At 37.5% G+C, this 24,144-nt stretch overlaps 2 pseudogenes across 1 annotated transcript; both read left to right on the top strand.

The window, feature by feature from the left end:
- Positions 1-9,816: 9,816 nt before the first annotated feature.
- On the top strand, positions 9,817-11,906 carry LOC148932639 (uncharacterized; annotated as a pseudogene).
- A 4,496-nt stretch (positions 11,907-16,402) lies between these two features.
- LOC125201587 (dolichyl-diphosphooligosaccharide--protein glycosyltransferase subunit 2-like) lies at positions 16,403-23,540 on the top strand (annotated as a pseudogene). The gene is made up of 19 exons (XR_016135886.1): positions 16,403-16,659; positions 17,362-17,554; positions 17,652-17,741; positions 18,021-18,083; positions 18,182-18,249; positions 18,433-18,497; positions 18,825-18,879; positions 19,655-19,781; positions 19,885-20,000; positions 20,158-20,227; positions 20,526-20,627; positions 20,737-20,826; positions 20,946-21,094; positions 21,576-21,687; positions 21,761-21,844; positions 22,099-22,179; positions 22,293-22,517; positions 22,613-22,735; positions 23,121-23,540. The product of XR_016135886.1 is annotated as a dolichyl-diphosphooligosaccharide--protein glycosyltransferase subunit 2-like (transcript).
- Positions 23,541-24,144: the final 604 nt, after the last annotated feature.

Here is a 24,144-nt window from a genome sequence, read left to right as displayed (position 1 = left end):
ATACAAAAAGAATACATTTTGTTAATATTGTTAATATTTTACCTTCCATAATTTTTCTCTTAACTTTTTATTAATCTTTTTTGCCATACATAGTTTTCTTCTCCCTTTTCTATTTTTAATTTCAACATTCTAGTACTATTTTTACCTTCTCTCGTTTTTTATTTTTTTACTTTGTCTGAATTTTTATTCACTTCTATACAAAATTTCAAAATTCTCATCCTAAATTTTTTATATTGCATAAATTATGTTTCTAATTTATTTTACTTTTCGTTTTTCTAATCTTTAATTTTCGTTATCAAATTTATGTCCAAAATTTTAGGCCTGCTTAACTGGTTCTCCGGTTCTCGGGTACCCGGAATCGGAACCGAAACCGACCGGGTAATTGAGGAACCGGGAACCAGAGAACCGGTTCCGGTTCCGGAACCGGTTCTAGTATTTTTCAAACTTTTCGGTTCCGGTTCTACCCGGAATCGACCGGTTCTTACCCGGAACCGGATAATATATTAATTTCAGATTTTTAATTTTAGTTTTAATAAAATTTAATATTTTTACTTAAATAAAATTAATCCTATTCCTAACTTCCTAGCCAGCAACTATGGAGTACATATTTTTCATTTGATATCTCATCATTTTTTGTATTCAATTGAGTTAGAAATACATCAAAAGAATGTGCTTCAAATATAAAGATATGCTTTCAATTACTAACATATTGTATAGTTTATCTAATTTTTTTCGATTAACCTATATAGTGTATATTTTGATACACATCTATATCGTTAAGAAATATATGACAAAATCAAATACTACTACTTTGAAACTATATTGATTTATAAGCCTTATATACAAATAGACTATATATATACTGGGTGAAAATAGGCTAGCATATAGAAAATTAAAAATAACAAAACTACTAATTTTGTGAATATCTCAATCATTGAAGTAATCAATTTCATGACTTATTTTTCCTTCTTAATGTTTTATTTGTTGGAAGGTATTTTGCTGAGTGAATACAAATAATATTGATAATAAAGATATTAAAGAATTGAAATTTCATGATTAGGTTTATTTTGTATACCACTTTTGAGACGTAGTTGGGCATAAATCACATGATTAGTGGTCAAAAACTATATTTTTACTCCATGTTAAAAGTTACTACTGTATTATTTTAGATTTTTAATATTTTGATTTGTATTTTTGTGTGTTTATTTAAATTTTTTGGCATTAATTGTTATATTTCTAAATGTTGAATTATTTAAATAAATCAAAATTAAAACTATAAATCAGTTCCGGTTCCGAACCCGATCCAGCCGGATCCGGTTCCGGTTCCGGTTCCAAGATTCATGAAAATTTGTAACCGGGTACCCGGTCAACCGGACCGGATAGAACCGGAACCGGCCGAATAAGCAACCTACAAAATTTTATATTTTACCTCCTCTCTTTTTTCTAATCTCTTCCTTGTCTCTCATATTATACTTATAATTTATGTTCAAAATTCAATATAAGATTCCAATAATATAATCTTCAATTAAGAAATTATTCTTCTAATTTCACCACCTTTTAAAATTTCTCTAAATTTTTTTTAATCTTTTCTTTGCCTCTCATACTGTTAATTTTGTGTTCAAAATTCTATACAAAAGTTTTCTATTTAAATCTCTCGTCAACAATTTCAACCAATGTCTATTACCTTCGGAACGAAATTGTCATCTTCGCAAGAAATTGTTCTCCGAATTTCATCACCCCTTTAAAATTATTGACTAATATTTTAAATCGTCATTCATTTTTTCACTTTGTTTTCCTTAAATAAAATGTTAAAAAGATGACGCAGTTAAAAGTATCAGCCATGTTTTGAATATACAAGTTGTTGTAATTATTTATCGTACCCTTAAATAAAATTTTTGAATCGGCCACCGACTGTTTTGATGTTTTGTAATTATATTTCAATCAAATTACATCTAGCTACTATATATAGTTAAATCAAATAAAATATTAATTGCAAATATATATGGTCGCCAAAATTATAGAAAGTCGTCATCAAACCTCTCCCGTTTCTAAATCAAATGTCTAATAAATTAACCTAATGGAAGAAACAAATATTCGCTCTATAACTTTTATCAAATCTAAAATAATATAGAAGCATATAATATAAAAATGTATATTCATTTGTCAGCAAAGGAATTTGCAGGGCCCTACACGACGGTCCCATTTAGCGAAGTTTATAGTTAACAGTTAATTATGTTTTAATTACAATCTTCTAAATATATTGTTCATTTATTGTGCTAAGAGTATATAGTTAACATTCTTAATCCACTTAATTAACAACATAATTAAATATTCTTTCTTATCCATGTTTCAGTATAATTAATGCTCCCATATTTTTAGTTTAGGGATAATATTTATAAAAATGCTTGTATCACAAGATCAAAAAATAAGTTTATGGTAAAAAATTATAGTAATGCTGTCTAATGCACCCTTTTGAGTCTTTGACGATGGGAAATTCATGTCCCTTTTCTTCTATTTTTTGTTTCTTTTATAAGGTGCGCAAGATATTAAAATTATTGCATTTAAATATATTAATTTTGGAGAGAATACAATATAAGAAAAATAATACTCCTTCCGTCCACATTAAGTGGCTCAAGTCTTTTTTTTCGTCCGTCCATAATTAAGTGTCTCATTTATCTTTTACTATTTTTGATAATGGACCTCACATTTCACTAACTAATCTCACTCACATTTCATTTTAAAATTAATGTATAAAGGTATAATTCACATTACATTTCTTAAAACTCATGTCAAGTCAACTTAGACACTTAACCGTGGACGAAGGAAGTAACTAATAAGAACACTTTTTTATTCAACTAGAGACATTATTTTATGTTTGTAAATATTTTAAAATACTACAAAATTATTGTTTCCGTCTAAAATTCACCTACTGGATTGTCGTGTTGTTGGAAATAATAGAAATTAAAAAAATATATAGCTGCTACCTGTTATTCTATAATAATTGTGCGTGGATATGTACGTGAAAATAACAAGAATATCGACATAAACAAAATGTCAATTTAATAGATTTTAACCTCATTTGATATTGATCAGAGCTAATTCCCAATTATTGAAATCCCATTATTTGGCGTATAGCTTCTATTATGACGTAAACATTTTTGATTGAATAAATTGGTTCTCTCATTTTCAGGTTTGTAGAAAACTTCCCGTAATGACAAGTGTTCAATAATTATTAATTTGCTTGATCATTTAAATTTATCATCATCACCATCTACAAAGCGTGTGACCAATGTGTTGAGCCCCAGCACCGTCGCAATCGCTATATAATTATTTTCAAAATTTTGTGTAAATAGTAAAATATGTGTTGTAGTTGATAATTATGAGGGTTTAATTGATGGATATGTTGGTTTCTGGATTTACAAGAGATAAACTAGCTGGCCGTAATACAACCCAAGAAGAAATACAAATGGAAACTGAAATTACAACTTGAAAGAAGATCGAAACAAATAGACCGTGAAAGAATTAGCCGAATCGAGGAGGCCTTTTTCCGCAAGTCGAGATACGCCCCGGTAGTGCTCTTCGGATTGGCGTTTCGTCCCCAAAGATAAAACGACTACGTCTCTGGTGAAGCAGCACCGCTATCAGCAGAGCTCCGGCGAACTGGATGGAGGAGAGGGCAGAGCTTTCGACAAAAAAACAATGCAAAGAGAGAAGAGAGTGTATGATGCAGATTCTAGTTTTCAGTGTGTAGAATGCTAGAATGACTAGCCTATTTATAGGCTCAGTCCACTGTAGGGGTCAACGCAGCTTTGATGGCTGTCATCAATGCCAGACCGTAACGGTCGGGCGTTACGAGCCGTTACAAGTTCAGAGCTAGAGAGGTTGAATCTAGACGCTTCTAGATTCGATCATGACGTGGACTGTCACGTGTCAGCCACGTTGGCTTACCGCGTCATACTGACGAGGTGTCATCCCGCTTGGCTCGCTGACGTGGACACGGTGGTGGTCTAAAAAGAACTAGACCCACTAGCCTTGGGCCAAGCCCAAGCACCAAGCCCACGACCAGGCCCAAAGAACAGCCCAAAGACCACCCAAAGACCAATTGTCAAGATCCAAGGACAAGGAGAAGGACAAGAGCACGGGCACGGGCACGGGCACAAGCACGGGCGCGGGCACGGGCTCGGGCTCGAGGCTCGCAGCTCGCGGCGGGGCGGGCGGCGCGCGCGTGTGGGCTCTTACAGCCCATCTTAGTCCACTATAATTATTACATGTTATAAGCCTTCTTATTAAATATTACTCCCTCCGTCCCGCTTTAGGAGTCCCGGTTGATCAATTTTGGGCGTTTCGCTTTAGGAGTCCCGGTTGAGATAAATTAATAAAAAATGCCTACAAAGTGTTAAAAGTGGGTCCCAACATCCACTACAACTAATAAAAACGTGTTAAAAGTGGGTCCCAACATCCATTATAATATTTATTTATTGGACACTCAATTAAAAGTGGGTCCCAACATCCACTACAATATTTATTTATTACACACTCAAACACTTTTTTCTTAAAACATGTGCCCGACTCAACCGGGACTCCTAAAGTGGGACGGAGGGAGTAGTTTAATAAGGTTGTAACTTCCAATGTGGGATAATTAACTCTCTTAATTATTCCCTAAGCTTCTCTCATAGCTCATTAAATTTGCAATTTTGCACAACATTAATCCATTATTTCTCACTCACCGGGAATCGGATTTGAGAAAATGAATATACCACGGTCATCTACTCCGAACGTAGATCGACGCTATATCATTTAATTTCACAGAATTAAATGTCTCGTTGAAATTATAATTTGGTCAAAGTTCATTGACCGGCATAGATTCCAACAATCCCCCACATGAGTGGAAATAGTCAAATGCATATGCATGCAGACACAAGCTTAACCCTCGAGAGGTATATAAGCATAAGGATAGGTAGCTTTTAGCTTTGAATCTTCCATAGTCAACGCCATCAGATACACAGGCGGCCTAGTAGCGCGATGCTTTGAACTAGTCCCCCACGGCGTGCACCAAGACAATGATGTTAACACTTAAACACCTCAACCTCATCCGTTCTCAAGTTTTGTGTCCTTTGCGGCCTTGGACACCACTTTGGATTCATAAATGTGTAATTTGAAGCGGCCACACTTCACACTTACATAGGTTATTCCTACTCGAGTATCTTGCCCTACTCGGTCTCTTTAAGGACTTAATCTCCTTGAGATCCTTAGGAATCATTAAAAGTCATAGACTTAGCCTCACCACAAGACAAGCTTTCAACACTCTATTGCTCTATAGGGAATAGATGTAGATGAGTGTTTCAAACGAACTCTCATAGCTTAGTTTTCTCATTGAACCAAGTTCTTGGGATCTCCAGTCATCATGGTTGGGTTACCACTATGACAATTCTTTAGTTTGTGGATTTCAAACCCATTACCTTTAGCAACTTATTCATTTGGTCACGGTTTAACCCTTTGGTTAGCGGATCCGCTAGATTATCTATTGACTTCACATAGCCAATTGTAATCACACCTGTTGTGATCAAATGTCTTACGGTATTATGTCGTCGACGAATATGTCGAGACTTACCGTAATAGAAGCCATTATTTGCCCTCCCGATAGCGGCTTGGCTATCACAGTGAATCAACACTTGTGGCACTGGCTTAGACCAACCTGGAATATCCTCAAGGAAGTTCTTAAGCCATTCGGCTTCTTCCCCAACTTTATCTAAAGCTATGAATTCTGATTCCATGGTTGAACGGGCTATACATGTCTGTTTCGTGGATTTCCACGAGACAGCACCACCCCCAATAGTAAAGACGTATCCACTTGTTGAAAGTGAGTCTTTATTATCGGATATCCAATTCGCATCACAGTACCCTTCAAGTACCGGGGGGTATCTCGAAAAGTGTAGCCCATGATTTTGAGTATGCTTTAGATATCTCAAAACCCTTACAAGAGCTCTCCAATGCTCTTTGCTTGGATTACTCGTGTAACGACTCAACTTGTTCACGGCACAAGCAATGTCCGGCCGAGTGCAATTAGTCAAGTACATAATGCACCCAATGACCCGTGCATATTCTTCTTGTGCAACGGGTTCGCCCTTGTTTTTGCTCAAGTGAACATCGAGTTCAATTGGAGTCTTAACCGGCGCGTCATCGTAGGCATTGAATTTCTTCAATATCTTCTCAGCATAATGAGATTGGTTTAAGATGATTCCATCGGATGTTCTTAGAATTTTCATTCCAAGAATTACATCGGCTAGATCCATGTCTTTCATGTCAAAGTTTCTCTTTAACATGGTCTTTGTCTCGTTAATCACTTGGGTGTTACTACCCATGATTAACATGTCATCAACGTAAAGACACACTATAACGTACCCGTTATCAGTGCTTTTAATATAGACACATTTGTCGCATTCGTTGATTTTAAACCCATTTGATAACATTACATTATCAAATTTCAAGTGTCATTGTAACGGCGCTTGCTTCAATCCATATAGGGACTTTACGAGTTTGCATACCTTTTTCTCTTGTCCAGGTACTACAAACCCTTCGGGTTGTTCCATATAGATTTCATCCTCTAATTCACCATTTAGAAATGCAGTCTTAACATCCATTTGATGAATCTCAAGCTTGTGCAATGCAGCAATCGCGAGAAGCACTCGGATAGATGACATCCTCGTTACAGGTGAATAGGTATCGAAGAAGTCATGTCCTTCCTTTTGTTTAAAACCCTTTACAACTAATCAGGCTCTATACTTATCCACTGTTCCATCGGCCTTAAATTTTCTTTTAAGCACCCATTTGCACCCTAAAGGTTTCGCACCTTCGGGCAAATCGACCAACACCCAAGTGTGGTTTAGCAAAATTGAATCAATTTCGCTTTGAACAACTTCTCTCCAATGTAACCCGTCTGGGCCATCGAAGGTTACTTTATTGACGTTGGCTCTTCATCCAACATAAAAACAATGTAGTCAGAACCAAATGTTTTTGGTGTTCTGACCCTACTACCACGTCTTAGTACTGCATCACTTGGATCAGGCCTCACTCGCTTGCGCGATTTAGGCTCTTCAGGGTTTAGAACTAGTGGCTTCATCCATTGTTTTAGAACTAGTGGCCTCATCTTCAATTCTTGTCTCAGAATTGATTGGGACTTCTTCTTTGTCCTTGCAAGGAAATGTATTTTCGAGAAATACGGCATTCCTTGACTCGATTGTTGTTCCTACTGTAATAGTCGATATTTCAGACTTGTGAACAACAAATATATATGCACTACTGTTAAGTGCATATCCAATGAAGATACAATCAACCGTTTTAGGTCCAATTGTGACTTCCTTGGGCGGGGGAACCATCACCTTCGCCAAACACCCCCAATCTTTGAGGTATTTGTAGGATGGTTTCCTTCCTTTCCACAACTCATAAGGAGTGATGTCTTTTCCTTTGAGTGGGATTTTGTTTAGGATATAGTTGGTTGTCAAAATAGCCTCCCCCCACATGTTCTGGGGTAATCCTGAACTCAGTAGCAACGCATTCATCATCTCTTTTAGAGTTCGATTTTTGCGTTCTGCCACACCATTAGATTGTGGTGAATATGGAGCTGTTGTTTGATGAATTATACCACTTGCGTTTTATAACTCTTCAAACGGGGCTACATACTCGCCTCCTCTATCACTTCGAATCGCTTTAATATTACAACCAAGTTGATTCTCAACTTCGTTCTTATAATTTTTGAACGCTTCTATTGCCTCATCTTTACTTCTTAAAAGATAAATGTAGCAATATCTTGTGCAATCATCTATGAAAGTGATAAAGTACTTTTTACCACCTCTAGTTTGCACCATCCTTAAATCACATACATCCGTGTGAATTAATTCAAGGGGTTTCGTTTTCCATTCAACTAAGTGAAACGGTAACTTAGTCATTTTAGCCTCAAGACATATTTCACATTTGTCTTGGCTATCCACTTCAATTGCCTTTAGTAAATCTAAGTTTACTAATCTTTTAACGGCTTTTGAATTTACATGTCCCAATCTACAATGCCACAAATTTGAAGACTCGGTCAAATAAGAGGAAGTAGATGCTTTATTATTATTGTTAGCCAAAGGCTTTGGAACAAGGCGCGTAGCCACACTAAGCTTGAAAAGTCCGTCGGTTACATAACCTTTTCCGAGGGACTTCCCAAACATGTACAAAACAAACCTATCAGACTCGAATACAAGTTTAAACTCCTTATTAACTAGTATTGATCTTGACACTAGGTTCTTGCGGATGTCCGGGACATGCAGCACATCCTTCAAAGTGATTGTGGCGCCAGACGTCATCATGAGAATCACGTTGCCTATGCCGAGGACTTCGGACGATGCTTGATTCCCCATGTTGATTTTCCTCCCTTCAACAGCAGTGTAGGAGGCAAACTTGCTCCTATCTGAGCAGACATGAGCAGTAGCGTCGATGTCGATGTACCAGCCGCCCTTGTTGTCAACAATGTTGACTTCTTCAGTGACCACGGCAATGAGGTCATCTTCATTCCAGTCCTTGAACTCTTTCTCAACGACGTGGGCTGCCGGCTTCTTCTTCTTGCTGCGGCACTCTTTGGCAAAGTGGCCAATTTTGCCACACTTGTAGCATTCGCCTTCAAACTTCTTTGTAGGCTGCTTTCCCTTCCCCTTGTCCTTCTGATTTGGGCGAGGGCGTTTGTTGGAGGGACCGCCCCGCTCCAACAAGTTGGCTTTGGCATCAAGTGGGCTAAAGCCCTTAGCCTTTTGATCGATCTTGCGCACATCCGCTTCAATGCGCAGCTTCACGATCAAGTCTTCAAGTCTCATCTTCTTTCGCTTGTGCTTGAGATAGTGCTTGAATTCCTTCCAGCTAGGAGGAAGCTTTTCGATGAGTATGCACCGTACAAAGTTGTCGGGCAAAATCATTCCTTCAGCCACGAGTCCATGGATGATCATTTGGAACTCTTGAACTTGTTCCATGACTGGTCTAGAGTTGATCATTTTGTAGTCCGTAAATTTGGATACTACAATGTGTTCAGTACATGCAGCATTATCGATACTGTACTTCTTCTCTAGGCTTTCCCACATCTCTTTGGATATGGTTACAAGGGAGTATACATTGTACAAACTACCATCTAATGCACTTAGAATAAAATTTTTACAAAGATAATCTCCTTTGCGCCATGCTTCATAGTCCGCCAAGATAACGAGCCTCGTCTCTTGATCACTTGGCGCGGGCGGCTCGTTTTCCGCGAGGAAGTTGGCGACGCTCAATGTTGTCAAATAGAACAACATCTTTTGGTACCACCTCTTGAAGTCAGATCCTTCAAACTTAGGTGGCTTCTCGGCGGGTGGCATCATTTTAGGTGCCAAAGGTGCCGCACTTGGTCCTTGGAATGAACCATTCACGTTGCCCCCGAAGGAGCCAACAACATGGTTGGGCATAGGGCCCCCATCATTCATGTTGGGCATAGAGCCCGTCATGGTCGCACTGGTCCCAAAGGAGTCAATACCTGTGCTGAACCCGAAGGTTCCAACACTCGCATGAGACCCGAAGGCCCCAGCAGTCGCGTGAGACTCGAAGGTCCCAGCATTCGTGTGAGATCCGAAGGCCCCAACACTCGATCCATTAAAGGATCCGAAGGAACCACTAAAAGTGGAACCAACCGACCCACTCGAGGTGGATCCACCAGTGAGCCCCTGGGTATTAGTATACGCCCAAGGGGTTGTTGTTGAATATGGATAGAGCCCGGGAGTTGGCATCATTGTGGTGGATGCCATAGTGGAGGAAATGATGGCGGCGGTGGTGTCCGGAGTGGTGGCAGCGGCAGTGTTTGATTCAGTCGACATCTCCAAGCAAAGGTATTAACATTTCCAAAGTATTTAGGTTCAGTTATGTCCAAATTACTTCAAAGGCAAGTTATATCTCGTCTTGCGATTGTTGGTTTCTGGATTTACAAGAGATAAACTAGCCGGGCGTAGTACAACCCAAGAAGAAATACAAATGGAAACTGAAATTACAACTTAAGATAACTTATACATTTAAACATGCAATTAACATCCATTAAATGTAAAACATAACAAAATTATGACAAAAATAATCTGTTTTATTCCTTGGAAAATAAAATAAGAGTTTTACAATATGCAATCACTCGAAACGTGATTTCTAGTATACAAACTCTAACAAATACTGTCGATTGTTCTACTACAAGTCAGAATTGGAACGGACACACCCTGATTCGAGTGTGAATTCATACTACGAGAACTTTAGGGAACCTGAATTGGTAGGCCCCAGATTCTTGAGGTTTTATTGTTGCCTCGGGCCTTTTAAATCTGGCTGGATGCGTTTTTGCCGTCCAATTATCTTTTTAGATGCGTGTTTCTTGAGAGGTATGTACAGGGGCCAACTTATGACGGCGATGGGAATAGATCCAAACAACAGTTGTTGGCTTATTGCGTGGGCGGTGACTAAGACAGAGAGCTACGAACAATGGAAATGGTTTATCGCCTACCTATCTGAGGACCTTCACTTACACGACAATGCCCCAAGATACGTCTGCATGTCTGATCAACAAAAGGTACGAGTAATGTGATTTTAGTAGAAAGTGTATACTTTAGTTGTGTTTTTTTAAATAACAATACTTTACTTGTGATTATAGTAGAAAGTGTATACTGTAATTGTGATTTTTTAAATAACAATACTTTAGTTGTGATTTGGCATTTAGATGAATATTCGTTTGTGATTATATATTTTGTGTTGTTGTGGATTAATACATGTGGTACTGGGTGTTGACATTTTGTGGCTTATATGAGCAATGGGTGATGTGTGTGTTCCATGAATTTGGTAGGTCTTGCAAAAGCCATCGTTGAAGATTTCCCACAGAGCGAGCATCGATTCTGTGTCCAGCATATATACAACAACTTCAAAAAGAGATTCATTGGGGAGAACTTTAAGGAACTATTGTGGGAGCTTGCATCGAATACAACCCACGAACAGTATGTGGAGCGGATGGAGGCATTGAGGATTATATATCCCCAAGCACATCAACCTACTCGGTGTTGCTCCAAAAGAAAAATGGGTGAAGGCATATTTCTCTTCACATGTTTGTTGTGATGTTATCCTAAACAATATCTGCGAGACCTTTAATTCGAAGATAGCAATTGCTCGAGAGTTGGCCATTATAACCATGTTAGAGGAGATCCGGATGAGTCAAATGGAGAGGATTCAGATTAGAGGCCAGTGAGTCAAGACATACGATCACGCACTGCCGACCGTTGTCAAAGAGATTCTGGATAAACTGTACGTCAGGGCTTCTTCTTGGAGGGCAACATGGAATGGAGAGGATTCATACCAGGTGACTGGACCGTCTGGCCAGTATGTAGTCAACATGCGTGATTTTACTTGCTCGTGCAGATCATGGCAGTTGACTGGGATCCCATGCACTCATGCTATCGCGACAATCAACAAAAATGGGAAGGATGTAGTAGACTATGTCTCCCGGTATTATTTACGATCCACAATGTCGATTCTGTACGAGAATGTCTTATACCCAATCAATGGGATGGATAATTGGCCCAAGACTTCTAATGTTGGATTTGAACTGGCCCCCAAGGACAAAGCGACAGCGCGGACGGCCAAAGAAAGTGAGGCGTGAAGAGCCTCAGGTTCGTCATCACGAGGATGGATCTGAGTCACTACGACGAACCTTTATACTCAGATGTCGTCGGTGCGGACAAGATGGTCATAACATGAGAACATGCACCAATGTTCCCCGTGTAGATGCTCAAACCGAAGTAGGACAGAGTTCACAGCCCAGTGAGCCAGCAGCCACGACGGATGGTTTGTTTGTTATAGACCAATCGGCCTCGTCGGGGACGACCTAGCACACGGGTAAGGTAGCCAAGCCAAGAGGTAGTATTCGGTATCAATTTATCACTTTTCATTGGTGTTGTTTGTTGTATACCAATTTGACAGTCAATCTGAAATGTGGGTTGTTTGTTGTAGACCAATCCAACGGCTGGCACACGTCGGACCAGGACCAGGACTCACCCGCAAAGCTGTGGCCGTCGCGGGGATCAGGATTGAATAATCGTGGAGATTGTTTTTGTTAGTGTTGGTAACATGAAAACTCAAAACAATGGTGATGGTTTTTGTGATGTGGTTATGGTTTTTGTTAGTGTTGGGAACATGAAAACTCAAAACAATGGTGTTGGTTTTTTATAGTGTTGAAGCCTATTTTTGTCAAACAATTAAGCTGGATATTATATGGGAAGGCAAGACCATTGTATATGTAGTTAACTGCCTTTTTATGGGAAAATATTACGACTATGTCTATGCTCCTATATGGGAAAATACCTCCATTGTATATGGAGGTATTTTGTGTCTGTAAGAAGACTATACTACTTTTGTGTATGCTTATGATTCGTTTAGTAACTTCATCGGGAGTTCTGTTCAACAAAAGGTTTTGTACATCGGGTGTTATTCAACAAAAAGGTTTTGTAACATGGAGTGTTATTCAACAAAAGGTTTTATACGTCGGGTGTTATTTTACAAAACGTTTTGTACTTAATTCAAAAATATTTTACTAACTTCAAATTCATTTGTGTTCAATATTGTGTCACTTATCCTTATACGTAGAACTTACTATGGCTATTAAAAGAGTTGAAGAAGAAAAGTGTTACCATTACATTAGGAAAATAATGACAACGCATAACAACAAAATTACGATCTTCATATTTCAGGACATTTTGGTGGTTTTAACAATTTCTAACTGAAGACCTACACACTCTACAGTCTTCCTTCTCAATTTTAACCTCAGCTCGTCACATTCCTCACTTTTTATGCGCAATTTATCTTCAAGAACACCTTCCACAATATTCTTGCATCGGAGTTGTTCTTCAAACTTGTCTCATTCAACCTTGATTCTTTGGAAGTAAGTGTCTTGACTTGGCGATAGACCCGCATCAAACCAACGAAAGAATATGCAATCATCTTCCTTCCATATTGGACAACGATAGTAACGTCGACCAGGATTAGCAGCCGTCCGAGATATCACTAACTCTGCCTCAAGATCATGATTACAGTTCACAATCTCTGGACGAGGCCAATTCCAGTTGAAACTTGACCCATAAGATTGAGAACTAGACGAAGACATTGCAACAATAATCTGAATTGATTCAATTAAAACCAAGAAATCTGAAAAATGCCCAAAAATTAGAATGACACAGATAAACCCTAAACCCTAACCCTAAATTGAACTAAACACACAATAAACATCCAACATTTTACCGGTACACATAAACCCTAAATTGAACTAAACACAACCAAAATTAGCTGCAGGAACAAACAAAACCAATGGAACTTACTTAAAATGTGATGTACGTTTACGTCTGCTGCGATATGGATGAATGAGTGAGTAAAACACGGTAGGTTTAGAGCAATATGAAATATCGTCGAGAGAGGGTAAACGACGGTAGGGGGTCTGCAGAGGTAAATAATTTTCTAGTGTGAGAAACGAAAATGCTTTCTAAGTGTGAGAAATTATGAATCCTTCCAGTTGTATATCGTCGGAAATTTCAAATATGATGACATTAGAGTGTAGGTCCGCTACAAGACAGTCGAGTAGGTCTACAGCTTTTAATAAATTGACTAAAATGCCCCTGAAGCCATTTGGGCAATTAGGTCCGAAAAATGGCTACAAATATCCGATTTGTGATTATGTAAAAGGGTAGGGTTATGTGGAGGTATTTTTTTTCCTTAGGGATCTGCAGTGTAACTTTTGGAAATGTTAGGGACTTTTGATGTAGTTCACTCTAAAATCAATATATGGGTGGTAGGTTGGAAACCCAAACCATCTACCAACATATGAGGCGTAAGAGTTGTTACATGTTGGACTTTGTAATTGAGAGTGGTAGAATAAATTGGTGGAATGTGGTTCACACATTTATATATTGATTTTGTAATAAAATATGAGTGGAGTGAGTTAGTGGAATGTGAAGTTCACTTACCAAAAATAGTAAAAGTTAAATATGACTTCTAATCTGATCGAACAAAAATGGCAAAATAGGATTTCTAATGGGGATCAGAGGGACTATACAATTTTCAAGCCAACACATTTTTTCTTAAATACCAGAGTTTACTAAATTCTTTGTGAGCTTAAATGTTTGACTAATCAGTTTAAGTTTTTTTTTGTAATCTTCTATATCTGAACTACTTTTATCGGGAAGGTGACCACTTTCCATAGACACATTGATCGGCTAACCTGCTCGATGACTCACAGTCATGGTGTATACTAGTCTGTGTAGTATTTGTTGTCCTACTGAGACCCATATTCAATTCTTTACTTTTTAGCCTAGTCACATAGATAGGTATTTCATAAATCAAATATTTATGGCATGACAAAAATTGAAACTAACTTGAGCTGTATTTGGAGAAAGTCGATAATTTATAGTTCTAAGAAAAAATTACTCCCTCCGTCCACCGTAAGGAGTCTCATTCCTTGGCGGCATGGGTTTTAAGAAATGTTAAGAAAAGTGCGTGAAAAAAGTTAGTGGAATATGAGTCCACTTCTATATATAGTTTTAAATGAAGTGTGAGTCGAATTAGTCAGTGGAATGTGAGACCATATTACTATTTATAGTAAACGTCAACCGGGACTCCTATTCGTGGATGGACTAAAATGGAAAAACGGGACTCCTATTGAAGGAGTATTAATTTGTATCCACGCTAATGTGTTGGATAAATAAAGTCCGTTTAATTTGCTTTTAAAAAGTATCTGCGCTTGAATCAACTCAAATCAAATTATTCAATAACTTTGAGATTAATTAATCAAGAGATTAATTAATTACTCCCTCCGTCCCGCTTAAGATGACACGTTTTCCTTTTTAGTTTATCCCAACTAAGATGACACATTTCCTTTTTTGGAAACTTTCTCTCTTCAATTAATACATTCAACCACTTTTTCTCACTTCTATTAAAATATTCATCTTTTTTTATCTCTCTACTTTAATACTTACACTCACCTTTTCTCTCTCCAATTAAACACATTAACCAATATTTCCTAAAACCCCGTGCCGGCTAAGAAATGTGTCATCTTAGCCGGGACGGAGGGAGTACTAGTAAATCCAAATATATACTTAATTAAATTAAGAGATTTAATTTGATGGTACTAATTTATCAAGAGATTATAATAAAATATAGATATTTTTATGGGACATTCCAAAATAGAAAATGTGTTTATTTTTATAGGATATAGAGAGTGTGAATTTTAGGGCGTTTGAGACACATATGTTTACCTTGAACTTGCTTTTGCAAATATTAAATACCCAAGTCACGAAAGCAATAATCTAATGGTTGCACAAGCTAGCAACACAAGAACTAGAATTGCATACCTTAATATTCAATCTAAGCCCGACAATAGATTAATACAACCACAAAGGATTTTGGATAAAATCTTCAAAGATAAAGATGGATGCTCAAAATGAGTCTTTGGAGTGTTTACAATGTTCAAAATCTGCCCAAGAACAAACCATAGGGTAGTATTTATAGTAGGATGGGAAAAATAGTTCGAAAAAGCTAAAATTACACACCAAAACGTGTCTCCGGACAAGTCTGACGGGTCACCGGGTTAGTATGGGTGCGAAGCTGGCAACTCGTTAGTGAACTGCTTAAAAAATGTCGTACGCAGCGGGTTGCCAGGTTCGTATGCCTTGAGAACCCGACGAGTCGCTGGGGTTTGCACTACTCTGCGTAGCCTTCGTCAAACCACCATAGCTTCTTCATCTGGGCTCCGATTTAGGCATACAATGTACCCACGCTAATCTCTTTCGAAGAAAAAGATCATGGTGGTAAGATAAGAGAATTTGGACGTCATCTTGATAGGGTGATCACTCTTTAAATCAGACCCCAGCTACAGCTTGGCTGCTTCACACAGCACCACGCACTCTCCGTAGAACAACCATATCTCTCTTATCCAGACTTTGATTGAGGCGTGCAAGGTACTCACGTGAAGCTCTTTTGAAGACGAAAAATAATGTTCTTAAATCTTAAAAGAGCATTCAGACATTGTCTTGACAGACAAATAGCAGTTTATATGAGACCCCAACTCCATCTTAGCTCTATATGTATTCACTTCTCCTTCTCTTGATTGACATCAATTAATTTCTTAATTAAAACTAATAATTTAATCATAATGAAATAATTAATCGGGAGATCGTAAATTTAATTGGATGAGCCCATCACTTAAATTGTGCACACAGCCTAATATCTTAAATTTGAAACGAAATACACCCCAACAAATACAATTTCGGCCCAAAAATAAGTACATCTTGGCCCGCAAAGAAAGGCCCAACAATAAAAGGAGTGAAAATAGTCACTCTCAAGCGAAGACTACAACGTTTCTTCTCATCAATGAGCAATCTACTGAATCTACTCTCACTTTGAATGATTCTCCTTCTTCTGATTCACTAATCATCGCCTAAATTTTCTTCAGGAAATGGCCCGAGATTTAGGGATCCTGGTCATAGCGGTTTTGGTGTTGGCGGCGACCTGCGAATCGGCCGTCGTCAGTCCGGTCTCGGAATCTCATCGATCTGCGGCATTGGAGATCTTTTCTCCTGCTGATGGATCTTATGGAAGGTTGATTATAAACACTCTCTAAACTCATCCTCTTTGCAATGTGTTTGACTCCCAAATTCTAGGTTCTAGTTGAATATTTTGGCCAATTTGATTTATTCGAGAGTGATTACGCTGGAAAAATTTGTGATTTCTCACTCATGATTAATTGGAAGATCTGGTATTCCAATGCAAGATTAGTTTAGCACTCGGTCATGTCTAGTATGTTGGTTGGACTTATTATTTTCTGAGCATCCGATATCGAGTTTTAGCTAATTTAAGTAGAATTTCTTACTTGCCTTGATTACCTTGCTTAAGATGGAGTGTCCTTTTCGAGATCGATTACATCTCTATTCCCCATTTGCAATGCATTTTGAAGCTCCATATCCATTTCTCATTGCCCACAATGCTATGCTTTCATTGTACATTGAATTTTTCTCTTATTTATATTGTTTTTTTCTTTCTGTTGTGTTCTTTCTCATCTGGTGTAGGAACAAAAGTTGGTGATTGTATAATATTTTTATGTCATTTGTATTGGGATTTTGCATAGACTTTGGCTTACTGTTTCCGTCCAAATTAATGCTTTTGTGCAATACTATTATATTTCTCCTCTCCTCTGTATATTTGCCGAGGCCAATCATTATTGTAACTTGCTTGTTAAAAAATTCCGCCTAACGCATGCGTGTATGATAGCTGGTCATCTTACTGTGTTGTACTTATTTCCAGTTTGGAGGAGACATATGAGGCTTTAAAGACGTTTAAGGTTCTTGGTATTGAAAAGAAGCATGATATAAGAACTTCGTCTTGTGCTTCTGTGGCGGACACCTTAAAGTCAACTTCTTCAGCTTTAAAGGATCTTGTCGATGCATTAAGGGTTAACAGCATACTGAAGTGTGGGATCAATAGTGAGGCTGTTCGGGTATTGAAAATCTTTATGCCATCAGCTACATTATATGTAAAATCTTGTTCTGCAAGGTATTTTTCCTACTCTTCACCCTTATGTGCTTGATCCCCAGGGAACTCAGTCTAGACTTAAGGACTCTCTGAATGGTGCTAATTTCCTTATTGATTTTTACTATTCCATTGGTGGATTAGTGCTTTTGAAGGTAAAGATCTCATCATTCCTGTTAAGATATCTTTCAGTCAGTTTTCTACTAGGTTAAAAAAGTATACGGTATACCCATGTTGAGAAAAAAAACTGTATAAGTGGTTTTAATAATTGTTCCACAAACTGATCACTGCCCCCCATGTAAGTTTATGTAAAAAATTATGAAGTCATGTAGCTTCCAGGAATAGCATTTTAGCTGTTCATTTCTGATGCTCATTTTCTGCTATATTGAATTCTTTTCGAATTCTTTTCATATGGTATATTCATCTGGTATCAGGAACAGATGTCTGAAGTTGATGTTAATCTCGGAGATGCTGATAGAATTTTTCGCTCAATAAAGGTCGAATCTGGATTTATTGCATATTTTAGGTTACTAAATGTGCTCTTTATTTACTGTATATAATACTTGAATGCCTATATTTCTGTCGTTTCTTGCAGGCACTTGGTCAGAGTGATGGAAGGGCGTCTTAGTTCCAACAATCCAGAGTCTAGTAACAATGTTGCTGGTATTTGGCTCTTTCTCTAGATATAATTACATATGCTAGCTAACATAGCCCTTTAAAGTCTGACAAATAGATGATGCTTATTTACTGGAGTATGTTTCAGTTATCATTATTGCTTAGCTTACTATTGTGTGCTACTCTTTGTACTCTATTAGCACTGTTTATCTACTTTTCTTTATTTTTCAGGGATAGCACTTGAAGCCCTGGCTGGAGTTATTTCGTTAGCAACTCCTCAGATTGACAATTCACCGGTTAGTTTTGAAGTTTTTTACTATCCAATTCTACGAAGGTAAACTATTAATTAATGTAAAGGCAGTACAATAAATTCATATCATTGAATACGTTGACATTACAGTAGAAGTTGATGCTTGTGTAGACATTTACCAAATGCATTAAGAATGTGATTGTGGAGTTTAGGCCACATTAGCTGTATGACATAATTGATTTTGTGTGACTCTGTCTCTATAGTCTATACTTTGTTGCTATACTACCATTATATCTTCTTTATCTCAAGATCTTAAAGGTAGCTATTCAGTTTCCATGTATAATCAACTATCTAAGTCTGCTTCCTATGCCAGATTACAACTCTGAAAAATGACATTCTGAAGCTCTTTGATGGTATTGAGCGATACGGTAGGGTCTTCTCTTTTTTCCTACCCATTTTAATATTTTTTTTGCTATCAATCATGCTCCATATCTTATACTAAGCAGAGTTGCTATTGGATTGTAGTGGTACAAAGTCACAATAATTTTAGTCTATTTAAAAGGATTAGGAGTTAGGTCATTGTGGTTGTCTTTAAATGTTGCACAAGGATACAATAAGGATTAAGGAAGTGTAGACATGAGTTAAATTGTACTCTTATAGATGCTTATTCGTTGGTTACAACTTCAGATTTTTACTCTCCGATTAAATGAAGAGTATTCTATTTCTCACCTGATTATGTCATATTGACATACCACATATTTTACTCTAGAAATGGTTGGTGCCCCACTGGAGCCACTATATAAGAGGACAAACATGATCAATTAGTGTGTGTTAACTGAAAATTTTAACTGTGGGAGGTCTCTACTCTTGCCATGTTATCCACTCCATGATAAATTGATAATACATGCTTTCCTTACAGCCTCTATCTTCCATCTTCCAAGCAGACCTTTTCCTCCCTTTCCTCACTTCTCTTGAAATTAGAGTATGCATTATTGTATTAAAGAAGGCTGATCTATGTAGATGTCCTGATGCTTGCAACTGTGGTGATAGTAACTGAACTTGTATACTGATGCTGCCACAGAATTTACTTGGACAATATTTCTGTTTCTGTTAGACCTTCTATTTTGTTACTTGGACAATGTTTTAGGTCAAACATTGCGTTGTGTTGTTCTTTACCCATTCTTCTGTTTAATGTTCTCTCAGATGATGGGACTTATTACTTTGATAAGAAGCATACTGGTGCGCAGGGACATCAGAGTCCTCTTTCATCCTCTGCATCAGTAGCCGTGGAATTGCAGCTGTTGCAGCAGCCACATCTGAAACTTTAAATGTATGTTTTCACTTACTTGGAATTGATTTTGTATAAATTGTTTTTTGACTTTTATCTTGTAAATTATTTCGTTTTAGACATACTCTGAGATTTTAACTTGCAGCTTCCTGGGGAGAAAATATTGGGCTTGGCTAAATTTTTCCTTGGTGTTGGAGTTCCTGGAACTGCCCAAGATTTGTATCAGCAAATTGATGCCTTGAGTTACTTGGAAAACATTAGGCAAGTGCTTTGGAAATTAACATTCTTTAGGGCTTTGTACAATAAAGCACATCCTGATTTGAAAATTTATAGCTCGGATCTTGATTTTGTAGCTGCTCTTGTAAGACTCTGTACTCTACCCCTAGTGACTAACCATGTTTTTCTAAATTTGCTCCAGGGAATCCACTCCTCTGATTTTATCTCTTTCTGCTACTGTCATTTCAGTTACCAAGAAAGATCAACTTAAGGTCCACTATCCGAAACTATTCTACCCTAATTAATTTATTCATTGCATAATGGTTTCCTCTTCTGTATTCAGTTACCTCCTTGAATTCTTTTTTACTGCACACTCATGGAAATGAGGAATGAAGTTTTAACTTCAGATGTCAGTGAACCCTGCATGAAATTACTGCCTATGTTAAATATATAACAGAATGATAATGGAGATAATTGATAAAGTTGATTGTTTTACTGAATCTTGTCCTGAAATTCTTTCTCCAATGCTGCCAATGTGGGGTTCTGTACTTACTCTCAGTTTATTCTTAGGTTTGGGTCAGCACTGTATTGGGTTCTCCTGCTCCTACTCTATCAGTCAAGCTCATGCAGATTTTTGTCTCTGGTTCTAAAGATGCTTTTGTCATTGACCAGGTACTTCCATTTGTAAGAAGCTGGAAGTTGTTAATAATTAACTTAAAAAGAGTCACCTTCATGCTTCAAACACCTTTAACTAAGGGCTTTTTGATATCCCATGATTCAGGAGCTGAAGTTTGATACAGTCAATGGAATGCATGTCTTGGAAACGTTGCCAAAAAATGTTGATGTTGGGAGCTATGTTTTTTCTTTTGAGGTAGTAATTTCTTCTGTTCATCTCCTTTATTGTTCCTCACTCTTCCATTTAGTAAAGACAATCTTCCTCTTCTCTTCTCTTCATATTTTTATATTGCTAGCTGCATTTGTCACCTGTAGGTTATATTTCATAACCCAGAACATAAGAGAACCTATGTGTCTGGTGGGCGAACAAGAGTGCTTGTTCATATAACTGGAGTTATTAAGATTGACAATGCAGAGATTGTTATACTTGACGATGATCGTGGAAGTGTAGAGACCCAGAAAAAGTAGCTCCTTAACTCTTGTTATGACACATTGACAATGTGATCTTTTACTTTACTTCTTCTTATTGTATAACAATGCTGGGTTCTGTTATTTTTTACGGTTATCACTTATTTTATGATTCAAGATGTAGTTATGTCCTGCAACTCTGTCTGCACTGATTATGCACTTTGTGGACTCTCATATAATGGCTGCATTTTTATATCTCAAATTATGCAATGCTAACTTGACTTCTTGTCCCCTGACCCCTCACTTTCATGCTTTCTTTTACATCAGCAATTTTCCGTGTTGGAGTTCTTTTATGTGATTGTGCCTCTGGTCATCATCTTATTTCATTGCTCTGCTCCCATTTAATAAAATTAATTTAAGGTCCATCGAAGTGCATATGGTTTTCATACATGATCTGCAGTATTTCTTGGGAATCTTATGATGTTTATCATCAACGGATGTAAATTAAAGTAATTCTCATGCCCTGTTATGATCCAGGCTAAAGTTACCAGGTGACGACGTTGTTGCTTTATCAGCTAATCATCTCCAAAAGTTGAGGTTATCCTTTGACTTGAGCACTCCCTTTGGAAATGCTTTCAAGCCTCGTCAGGTTCCATCAGTCTTTATAAAGTGAACTATATGTTTTCCTAGTGAAGTCTTTTTGACCTCCATGTTCCTTTCAGGCATTTCTCAAGTTAAAACGTGAAAGTGGAGTTGATCACATCTTCTTGGTGGGAAACTCAGGGAAGAAGTTTGAGATAATACTAGTTAAGTACTTTATTACCTTTTTCATCCAAATGTACTTGAGTTAAGTTCTGTCAGATATTTGATACCGAAATGGCCTCCAGTTTGGGTCACAACTTGTATGTTCTATAACTATAACTGCCCTCACTATATGTACTTCCAGTTTGAGATTCTTGTATGTTTGCAGTCCTCTTATTGGTCATTGGTGTAATACATCTTGCACTTAGACCTATATCATTTTTTGTTATTGTATCTTAACTGCATTTTTGTCTTGTAGGATTTCCTAGGGCTAGTTGAAAAGTTTTTCTACCTATCTAGTAGATACAATATCCAACTTACAGTTGGGGATGCTGACATGGTAAATTTCTCTGTCTTAAAAAAGCATTTCACTTGATATTCTGGTGAGCTCCCAATTCATTAATATAGGATTGACTGCTAATGCTGCCACAAATTCTGTTTGATCTATTTCAGGAGAATTATTTCTTGCAACCTCTAGGCTTTGTTGAGTTAGATCTACCTGATGCACCTGAAAAGGCCACACGTCCTCCTCCACAAGCTGTTGACCCATACTCTAGATATGGACCTAAGGCAGAGATCACTCACATATTCAGGGCTCCAGAAAAGAGACCCGCTAAGGAGCTTTCTCTTGCTTTTTCGGGCCTTGTACTCGTACCATTTTTCGGTTACTTGGCTGGGGTATGTTTATTAACATTTCCCTCGTGTTACTTGCACAAGTCATATAGCCACTGTTCGGATGCTAAAGCTATCTAATTTTTCTTGTGGCCCTACAGCTCGTTCAGCTTGGTGCTAACCTCAAGAGTTTCCCAAAATCAACTGTCCCATCAACATTTGCCATTCTCTTCCATCTGGGGATTGCAGCAGTTCTGGCACTCTATTCATTGTTTTAGTTAAAGGTCTGTCTCTTAATTTTCCTTTGATTATCGTTTAGCATTTTCTGTTTGCTTACCATTGAGCTGAGATCTTATATGAACATTCGTTTGAATTGGCTCTTCTTTGGGCTGTTTTTGTATTTTTGTTCCTAAAGTGCATTCAACAGGATATCAGTCTTGACTCTATCTTAATGTTTAAGCATCCAGGTTTCTAATAACTTAACTAGCCATATGAGTCAATCTGACTGCTCTTTTATGTGAAAAATTATGCTGTTTAGAAATTCATGAATCTTGAACAAGTTTTATAGTCATCAATCTTCTTGTGGTTCCATTTTCTGCCATTCAATTGCAAAGTCAAATAGCTTTTTTTTTTAATCTTTCTTGCTCATATTTGCATTTCTTCACGCAGTTGGACCTATTTTCCACGTTAAAGGCACTTGGCTTTTTGGGAATGTTCTTGATGTTTGTCGGCCACAAGACACTATCTCATCTTGCAATTGCATCCACTTCGTCCAAGTTGAAATCTGTATGAAAGTAGCAATTCTTATTCTGGGAGTTTCAAGTACATGAAGCTGCTCATCGGTTTGAAATCTAGTTCTATATTTTGTTTGAGTCTGATTACTGTATCACATGCCTATATTTTTTGACACAATTTTGATATTTACATGGGATTAGCTAGTTGCATTACCTGTTGAGTCTTAGGCATAGAGTGAAGCAGGATCTTGATGGAGGGAGTTGGTTTTCTCATATAGTAGGTGATTGCATAGTAATGTATTGAAAGCAGATATTTAGATTTTACTCTAATTGAAGTATGACCAAAATTAGATTCCCTGGCTTTTGGATTTTATGGTGCTATGTTTTTTTAACTGGGATCAAATTCATAAACTAGTGCATGGGATATGCCATTCCATCTTAATTTCAAACTTAGAAAGGTAAACTAATTTTTAGGAAGCCGAATCTGTAAAGAAGTGCAGCTTTTGCCCCAACTGATATTCTTTGTTGCACTAAGCTCTGAAGCGTGTTTAGTTTGCACACCCTTCCTTAATTAATGTACACGATGTTGAAAATGAATAAATGAAATGATATATTATGTATGTCCCTTAAAAATACAAACTATTTTCATTTATGTCCTTTAAAAGTAGCAACTATTTTCATTTTGTTTTTTTTTTTTTTTTTTTGATAAGAATAAAAGGCTCAAACCATGAGTGGTGAGCACAAGTTTGCAAGGCGGCAAAAGCCAAGTACTAAAACTATTCCAGCTAACAAACTCCCTTAGAACTCAAACGCTACCAAAACCCTAACAAGACCATTACACTAATGTAAAAGAACCTTAGAGAAAACCAACGAAAAACAAAAACAGCCCAAAAGAAAAAACCATGTACCTTGCCTTCAAGAAAAGGATCAACTCTCACCCAAAATCTCTGTTGGAGAAG

Source organism: Salvia hispanica, chromosome 2 (assembly GCF_029641045.1).
Source record: "Salvia hispanica isolate PSC_SH4W2 chromosome 2, Shi_PSC_v1, whole genome shotgun sequence".
In the NCBI taxonomy this organism is placed as follows: domain Eukaryota; kingdom Viridiplantae; phylum Streptophyta; class Magnoliopsida; order Lamiales; family Lamiaceae; genus Salvia; species Salvia hispanica.
This window is presented reverse-complemented; position numbering and strand designations above follow the sequence as displayed.